General features: G+C 44.4%; 1 pseudogene across 1 annotated transcript; it reads left to right on the top strand.

Moving 5' to 3' along the window:
• Nucleotides 1-2,223: 2,223 nt before the first annotated feature.
• On the top strand, nt 2,224-2,649 carry LOC306656749 (small ribosomal subunit protein eS12-like; annotated as a pseudogene). The gene has a single exon. The product of its transcript is annotated as a small ribosomal subunit protein eS12-like (transcript).
• The last annotated feature ends 5,918 nt before the right edge of the window (nt 2,650-8,567 follow it).

The following is an 8,567-nucleotide window of genomic DNA, read 5'->3' as shown; positions in this document are numbered from 1 at the left end:
ATGCTGTAGCCCCGCCTACTCCCCTCTGATGAAGCCATTCCTTCTGCCAGGATCTCCCTCTTCACCTGGCTGGTTCCTCCTCATTCTTCCTCTATCCTCCTCCATGAAGCTCCTGTCATTTCTGCTCAGCATCTTCACACTCTCTGGATGAGCCTCAGGCTCAGGGCTTACCCGTAGACAGGGCAGGGACCCTGCCCTCTCCTATAGTCTCTGCTCCCAGCCTCCGACATCAGGCTGGCAGGCAAGAGGTGCTCGTTAAATATTTAACAAATGAGCCACCAAGTGATGGAGCAAAGGGGCCCGACTCTCGCCTTTCCAATTTGGAACGCTCTCTCCTCTCCAAGACAAAGGCTTCGCATTACTCACGGATATAAATCGACAGTTTCAAAGGCTTAATCCTTCCACACTTACTGCAAACCCATACCCACAAGGAAATAAATAAGTTTCTTTTTTAGGAGGAAAAAGAAGGCTTTTCATGGCATCATAAACACAACGCTTTATTTTTCATCTCGCAGAGCCTGTCTGGGTTTAGTTATGCTCAGGAGCCCGAGACTCTAAGCTAACGCTCACATGAAAAATCACCGTCTCCGCAGCTGCCGAGCTCGCGGAAGGAGCAGACATCTCTCCGGCTGTCCATCTGTGTGTGTCCAGCACTCATCAATCACTCCCAGAATGGGGCCCGTGTGGGTGGGGTGGCATCGTCGTCCACAGTAAACGGCAAAGAGATTTGGTGAAAGAGAGAACATGTGGGCATAGGGGGGCTGTAAATGATGGAGAGGAAAAAGAACACTCGTACATTTTCAAGAGTTTTAAAACTGGAGATCGCAGGTGCCCTCAATGCTGGGTTAGTTCCAAGTCTACATTGTCTTTTCCTGGGCCCATCGATAGTCACTAAGCTCAGATAGGATCCTAACTACACGCACTCATTCATTCATTCATTCATTCATTCATTCATTTCATCATGAGATGAGGCCCCACGCCCAGCCCCTGGTTATTTGAATAGCAGCTGTATTGAGCTTTACAGTTTGATGTAAAGAGGGAAGGATGTGCCTGGGAGGAAGAAGGGGCAGGGTTGAACTCCCGTTCTTGGCCTCCTCCCAGGTACATGTGGGTCAGCCCCTTAGATTCCATATGCCTCAGTCTCCACATTTCATCGTCTCAATGTATAACTCCAATGCAGTGATGTATGAGGATGTGCCTTGTAAAGTGCTTGACAAATAGTGACTGTTTCAGACATTTTGTGAGTCAGAGTATGTATTTACTGTGAGCCAAACAAAGTGCATACCCACTCCATTCCTATGTTGAACCCTGATGCTCACTGTGGTGTATTTGGGGCTTGGTCTCCTTGGGGAGGTAATTAGAGTTAGATAAGTTCATGAGGGTGGGGACCCAATCTGATAGGATTAATGTCCTTATAAGAAGAGATAACAGAGAGCCCTCTTCCCCCATGTGAGGACACAGCAAGAAGATGGATGTCCACAGACAGGAAGACAGCCCTTGACAGGGACCAAATTGAATGATACCTTGATCTTGCACTTCCAGCCTCTAGTATTGGGAGACAGAAATGTTTTTGTTTTAAGCCACCCAGTCTTTTGCTCTGGTATTTTGTTACAGTAGCTTGAGCAGACTAAGACAGCATGCCATCCTCCTTCTGATTGTACAACTTCATAGACACAGCACACACCCAAAGGAAATAAAGATTCCTAAGGATTCTTACTAAGTCACTGTGTCCTCATGTGGCCTTGCCCCAGTACAGGCTCACTCTGGGGCACCTACATGTTTGCTCATCTCCTTTTTCTATAAGGGCAGTAGTCAGGCTGGATTAAGGACCACGTTGAAGGGCTTGTTTTAACTTCATTACCTCTTGTAAGGCCCTATCTCCATATACAGTCACATTCTGAGGCACTGGCTGTTGGGTTTCAGCCTATGAACATTCTGGGAGGCATGATGTATCCCATAGCTGGATTCATACATGTTATTTCTTGCAGGAGGTTAGGAGAGGAACGCTCTCTCTCCCCTAGGCACTGTCAATGGAGGTGCAAATTTGCTCAACTGTTTGGGGGCACCATTGGGCATCATCTATTCAAGATGAATGTGTACATACCTTACTTACAACCCACTAGTTACATCCCTACCAGAAGTGCATCCTGCTCTTTCCCTGCCACCGCCAAGTCGCGCAGAGGCAGGGGCTTGGGTCTGTTCTAGATTCAGCTTCATCCGTAACCCACCGCATGGCCGAGGAAGGCATTGCTGCTGGGGGTGTAATGGACGTCAATACTGCTTTACAAGAGATGCTGAAGACTGCCCTCATCCACGATGGCCTTGCACATGGAATTCGCAAAGCTGCCAAAGACTTAGACAAGCGCCAGGTCCATCTTTGTGTACTGCATCCAACTCTAATGAGCCTATGTATGTCAAGTTGGTGGAGGTCCTTTGTCCTGAGTACCAAATCAACCTTATTAAGGTTGAAGACAACAAGAAACTAGCAGAATGGGTAGGACTTTGTAAAATTGACCGAGAGGGCAAACCCTGTAAAGTGGTTGGTTGCAGTTGTGTAGTGGTTAAGGACTATGGCAAAGAATCTCAGGCCAAGGATGGCATCAAAGAGTACTTCAAATACAAGAAATGAGCAAATAAAGTTTTCATTCACATTCCTCAAAAAAATAAAATAAAAAAGAAATGCATCCTGTGCAAACAGCAGAATATGCATAGCAGCACTATTCATCATAACCCTACACTGGAAGCTACCCAGACACCCAGCAAGAGTTGCCTTGATAACTAATGTGTGGTGTGTTTGCACAATGAAAAGTGCCATAGTGCAGGTAGAAAAGAAGGACAACTGCACACAATACCCTAAGGGAACCTCACACACAGTGTTGAACAAAAGAAACAGGACACAGGAGAGCAAATGCTTTTGATTCCACTTATGCAAAATGTGCAGAGGCAACCTAGCAAAAATGGGGTGTCAAAAGTCCAGGTGATGCTTGCCCCTGGGGGTGAGAGGTGGTTAGGAGATAGAAGGGCATATGAAGACTTTCTAGGGCACTAGAAATGTCCCACTTCTTGATTTGGGGGCTGAGTAAACCTGTGCAAATTTGGAAAATCCATGCTATACGCTGGTGATTTGTGCAACTTCCTGTAAGTTATAGAGCAATTAAAAGTGTTTCTGGGCTGGGCATGGTGGTGTATGCCCAGCAATTCAGGAGACTAAGACAGGAGGATCAGAAGTTCAAGGTCAGTCTTAGCAATTTAGCAAGGTCCTAAATGACCTAGAAAGACCTTGTCTCAAAATTAAAGTAAAAAAATTAAAAGGGTTGGAGATGTGGCTCAGTGCTTAGGCACCCCTGGGTTCTATCCCAGTGCCAAAAAAAAAAAAAAAAAGGTGTTGTGGAGGAGAGTAATTCAAAGAAATAAAGTCTTACTCTAAAAAGATTTCCTCACCACCTAGGTAAAACCCATGGTCTCTCCTCTTCAGCCTTCTGGGACCCCAGTCCCAGCTTCTGCTCTGCCCTGCTGTGACCCTCCAAATCCAATAGAGCCCCAGGGTTCAGACGGCTTCCCATGGCTGCCCACCGCTGAGGACCCCAGGCTGGCCCAGGTTGAAAATATTCCTTCTCATCTGTTCTCAGTAAGCTCTTACCTACCTGACCTGCTTGCCCTTGACAGAGTTGTTTGCTGGAGCAGGTTTGTGAACAGGAGTACCTTCCCAGGCCCAAGCCAGGAGGCAGATGGCCTGTCTCTGCCCTTCTCTGACCTCCTTTCTAATTCATGGGACTGACAACTGCTCCTTGACCCCGCTCTTCAGGGGGAAAAGCACATTTTCTACTGACCCAGATTCTGTGCCTTTGACAATGAATAAGAAGTTGGACTTTTGCCCCCAGAGATTGAAGCTTTGAAAAATGCTCACTCCAATCAGGTGAGAAAGAGGAAAGAAACCAATGGGCTCAGGAGCTGAGGTCACTCTTTGTGGGAAAAGTGCTAGCCGGAGGGCAGCGGGGAAAGTCTGGTCTCCCAGCAGTCTCGGTAAGTGAGACTTCATCTTGTCCAAAGGTTTCAAGGTGCTTTTTCTGTTTCTTTTTAAAAGCTTTACAGAGGTATAATTTACCTACCATAAAATTCACCTTTCTAAGGGTACAATTCCCTGATCATTAGTTTATTACAGAACTGTGCAGCCATCACCATAATCCAATTTTAGAACATTTACATCTCTCCCAAAAGAAATGACTGTGCCCATTACATTTACTCCCATTGTCCCCAATCCCCCTCCAGCTCTAGCCAACCACTAATTCACTTTCTATCTCCATAGATGTGCCTATTCCAAGCATTTCCTATAAATGGTATTATACAACACATGGGTTTTTCCATCTGGCTTCTTTCACTAATGTGCTTGAGGTTCATGCACGTTGTAACATGCATCAGGACCTTGTTTCTTCCTATTGTCATATGGTATTCTACTGTATGGCTTTTATGCATTTTACTTCTCCATTTACCAAATGATGAACACTTGGGTTTCCACATTTTTAGCTATTGTGAATATTACAGCCATGAACATGAGCATAGAAGTATTTCTGTAGATGTTATGTTTTTATTTCTCTTGAGTGAATACCTGGGAGTGGAGTTGCTAGGACTGTGGTAGGAATGGAATAGGTGACAGGGCTGAGTTTCAACTCAGGCCTGTCTGAAACCAAAACTGTTACTTTTAGCTACTCTGCTTGTATTTCCCCAACCTGACAGCTCTGGACTCCACAATTCTGAATACCACAGAATAAGTGCTCCCACACTGGGTCATAGGGAATGAGGTTTAGAGAATAATGAGCATTTATAGGGCAATATTCTAAATGCTTTACATAGATTAATTCACATAATCTTCATAATAAACAATAAGCTGGATTTTATTATTGCCCTCTTTTATAGATTAGAAAACCAGGCTCAAAAATGTCCTATCCCTTGTTCAAAGTCACCCAGCAAAGCAAGTAATATAACTAGGGAGTGTGGTTCCAGAGCCTGAGATCCTACACTTACTGAACCTGTGCTATAGGCAAACCATTTCAGAACAGAAGCTTAGTTTATTCTAAAGCCATAGAGATGTGTTCCCTATTCCCTACCCTCCTCATTCTAAAATTGTATTTGCCCTCTTCCTGTGAGAAAAACAAGTTCTTCCTTATAATGAGAACAAACTCTATAACTAAGGAAATACAGCCTGGATGGAGCTGCTCTCAGGCCAGGTGGCCTAAGACTTAGGACCCTAGTCTGGTGCTGCTTGGTTCCTCTGGGAACTGGGCAGACATGCATCATCTCAGGCTCACCCCACACCTGCTAAGTAAGAACCTGCCATTTAACAAGATCCCCTGTGCCTCATGTGCTCATGAAAACTGGAGAAACACAGCACCTAAGAGTCTACACCCACAGTGTCACCTCCAGCCCCTGTCTTACCTTCTACTCTCACCACCACTTGGGCACACCATCTTGGGGAAGCTCATCTGCCAAGCAACCACAACCTGCAAGCATCTGAACACCTCCCAGGTTCTGACCCAGAACTCCCCAGCCACCATCTGTATGTTCATCCTTTAGGGAGTTTCCAGGATTCCTCTTTTCATTCTGGAAAGAAACTTCTTCCAAAAGTCTCAGCAGCCATAAGCCAAATGTTTAAATTTGCAATTGAATGTTTAATCCAACACAGAATGAACCAACATTTCCCTCTGCCCTCACCATTCTCCATTGCTCACACTCATTTTCTTCTATCCTCTGCATCCCTGGCCAGCTCCTGAGAGCATGTGACTTTGTGAGTTCCAGCTTACATGCCCCTTGGGACAATGGTTCCACAAAATGCTGATTCCCACAAAATGATTTGGGGAAAAGATATTCCAAGGTTATGTGCACTTGGGAGAGAGTAACTCCTCTCTATTAGATTATGAGGCATTTTAAAATCCTGAAAAGTTCTACAGTTTAAAAACTAAATCCCAATTTGCTCAGCATTTCCAAATTCATTGGAAATAAATTACTAAATTCCTGTTCTTAAAGAACCCCTATATATATATTCAATGGATATAGTGTCACCAAGAATGCATCCTAGAAAAAGCTGCAACAGAGTCCTATTACTGCTATTAAAGCCAGTGAGGCCCAGGTAATCTGCATTTTATCACATCATTTATACATACCAGATAATTTTGATGCAGAGGCACAATGCACCAAGCATGGTGTGACTCATGAAATCTCTGACAACAATTATCATTTTCTCAGAACTTTACAATTTACAAAGCTTGTTCCTATACTTCATTGCCTTAAAATGCTACACATTCAGCTAAGGCTGCATAACAAAAACACAGGGTGGTTTCAACAACAGACGTTAATTATTCAGAGTTCTAGAGACTCAGGATCAAGGTGATGGAGATTCAGTGTCTAGTGAGGACCCATTTCTTAGGTCACCTGTGGCTGTCTTTTCACTGTGTTTCCATATGGTAGAAGGTGAACAAGCTGTCTCAGGCCCCCTCTATGAGGGCACTAATCCCATTCATGAGGATTCCATGTTCATGAGCTGTTATGGTTTAGATGTGGTATCCCCCAAAAACTCACATGCGAAACAACGCAAGAAGGTTTGAAGGAGAAATGATTGGGTTGTGAAAGTCTTAATCCAATCAGTGAGTTAATCCCCTGATAGGGATCAACTGAGTGGTAACTGAAGTGGTAGGGTGTGGCTGGAGGAGGTAGGAATCAGGGCAGGGCTTTGGAGTATATTTTGTATCTGAAGAGTAGAGTGTCTCTCTCTCTCTTTGCTTCCTGATAATGCAAGCTGCTTCCCTCTGCCACATTCTTCCACCATGATGTTCTGCCTCACCTTGAGTCCCAAGGAATGGAGCCAGCCTTCTATGAGCTAAGACCTCTGAAACAGTGAGCCTTCAGATAAACTCTTCCTCCTCTACATTTGTGCTGGTCAGGTCATTTAGTCACAGCAGCAAAATAGCTGACTAAAACATGACCTAATCACCTCCCCGAATCTTCACTTCTTAAATCCAGTATTTTGGGTTTAAGTCTTACACAAATGAATTTTGAGGGAACAAAGCAATCACCCCATTGCATTCTGACTTTGCCCCCCAATGTTCATGCAAACCACCCATCACTGTAGCCCCCAAAGTCATAACTCATTCCAGCATCAGTTCAGAATTCTGAAGTTCAAAGTCTCCTCTGAACATCATCTAAACCAGATATGGTTGAAATTCAAGGTACAATTCATTCTGAGGTGGAGTCCCCTCCAGATGTGAGCCTGTGACAACAAACAACTTATGTGCTTCCAAAATACAATGGTGAGACAGGCCCAGAACAAACTTTCCTTTCACAAAAGGTAGAACAGAAAGGGACAAGTTCAAACCCTTAAGACTCAAGAATAATATTCCCTGGCTCAGTGCTCTGCCCTACAGACCCACTGGAGTTGAGGTCTCCACCCTCAACCTTACTGGGCAGAATTTGGTCACCAAGACTCTAGGTGGATTTTGTTAATGACAGTTGTCATTGTTGGTCCATGTCCGGTTTATCCAGTTTTCACTGCTTAGCAGTATAACTTCTAACTCTAACCTAACCCTAACTAACCAATGGCAGAGGTACCATTTCCTCTTTACAAATGCTAAGTCCCAGAGCACTTCCCCTAGTGGTGGCTTCCAGCATTACAACATTGGGTAGATTCATCATTACGCACTGAACAGTCAAATGTATTTGTTGTTCATTTAAAGGCAGATAAATGTGTGAGTTCTTTCATCAAAAAGAAAATTAAAGGGTTTTTTTTTGCCATTTGTTACCTTTGTATTGTTCATGTAGATGACTCTACATTGATTTTACTTGACAGATAATTTGTAAAAAAAAAAAAAAAAAGACTCTGTGCAGAGTCTATCCCATGCCTGCAGCCCTCACAGGTTAGAAGTACATGCCTCTTATTCCCCAGAGATGAAATCTCATACAGTGCCTCTACCTTTCTGGGAACTCAGGGACAACCTCTTTCCTGTGATTCTAGACATTGCCAGCAGAACCTCTCCCTAGTTCTCTGCCTAGATCATGCACCCATGGCTATAGGAGACACTATTCTTTAAAACCTAGGTATAGGTAGCCCTACTACCATGGCTCCATGCACTCTGTGTACCACATGTTTAGTACCAAAGTCTGCTGCTTATGATTTCTGGAGGGGTGACCACCATGGTTCTGGGACATGGGGGCCTACTGGAGCAACACCTGGTAGTGGCCAATGACCAAAGCACAGAGCATAGGGAGTGCAGTCCATGATTTTGGGTGATGCTGGCCAAGGCTTGCCATGGTCCCACAGCCACCTGCAGCCCCTTCTTTGAAATCGTTCTGATGGTCTCTGGATCACCTTGTGAGTGAGGTGGGTCATTCGTCCATTGTCTTATACAACAGTTCCTCCCTCTGTTTAAATAGCTGTCTGATCTCCTTATCAGATGGTCACACCCTTAAAGTTCTCTCCCCTCCAAAATCCTTCTCATTCTTTACAGTATGGATAGGCTGATAATTTTCCAAGTCTTTAAGATCGACTTCCCTTCTGATTCACAACTCCATCTTTAAGC

This window comes from Sciurus vulgaris (genome assembly GCF_902686455.1).
Source record: "Sciurus vulgaris genome assembly, chromosome: 3".
Lineage (NCBI taxonomy): Eukaryota > Metazoa > Chordata > Mammalia > Rodentia > Sciuridae > Sciurus > Sciurus vulgaris.
Note: the sequence above shows the minus strand (reverse complement) of the source record. Positions and strands in the feature narration are given on the sequence as shown.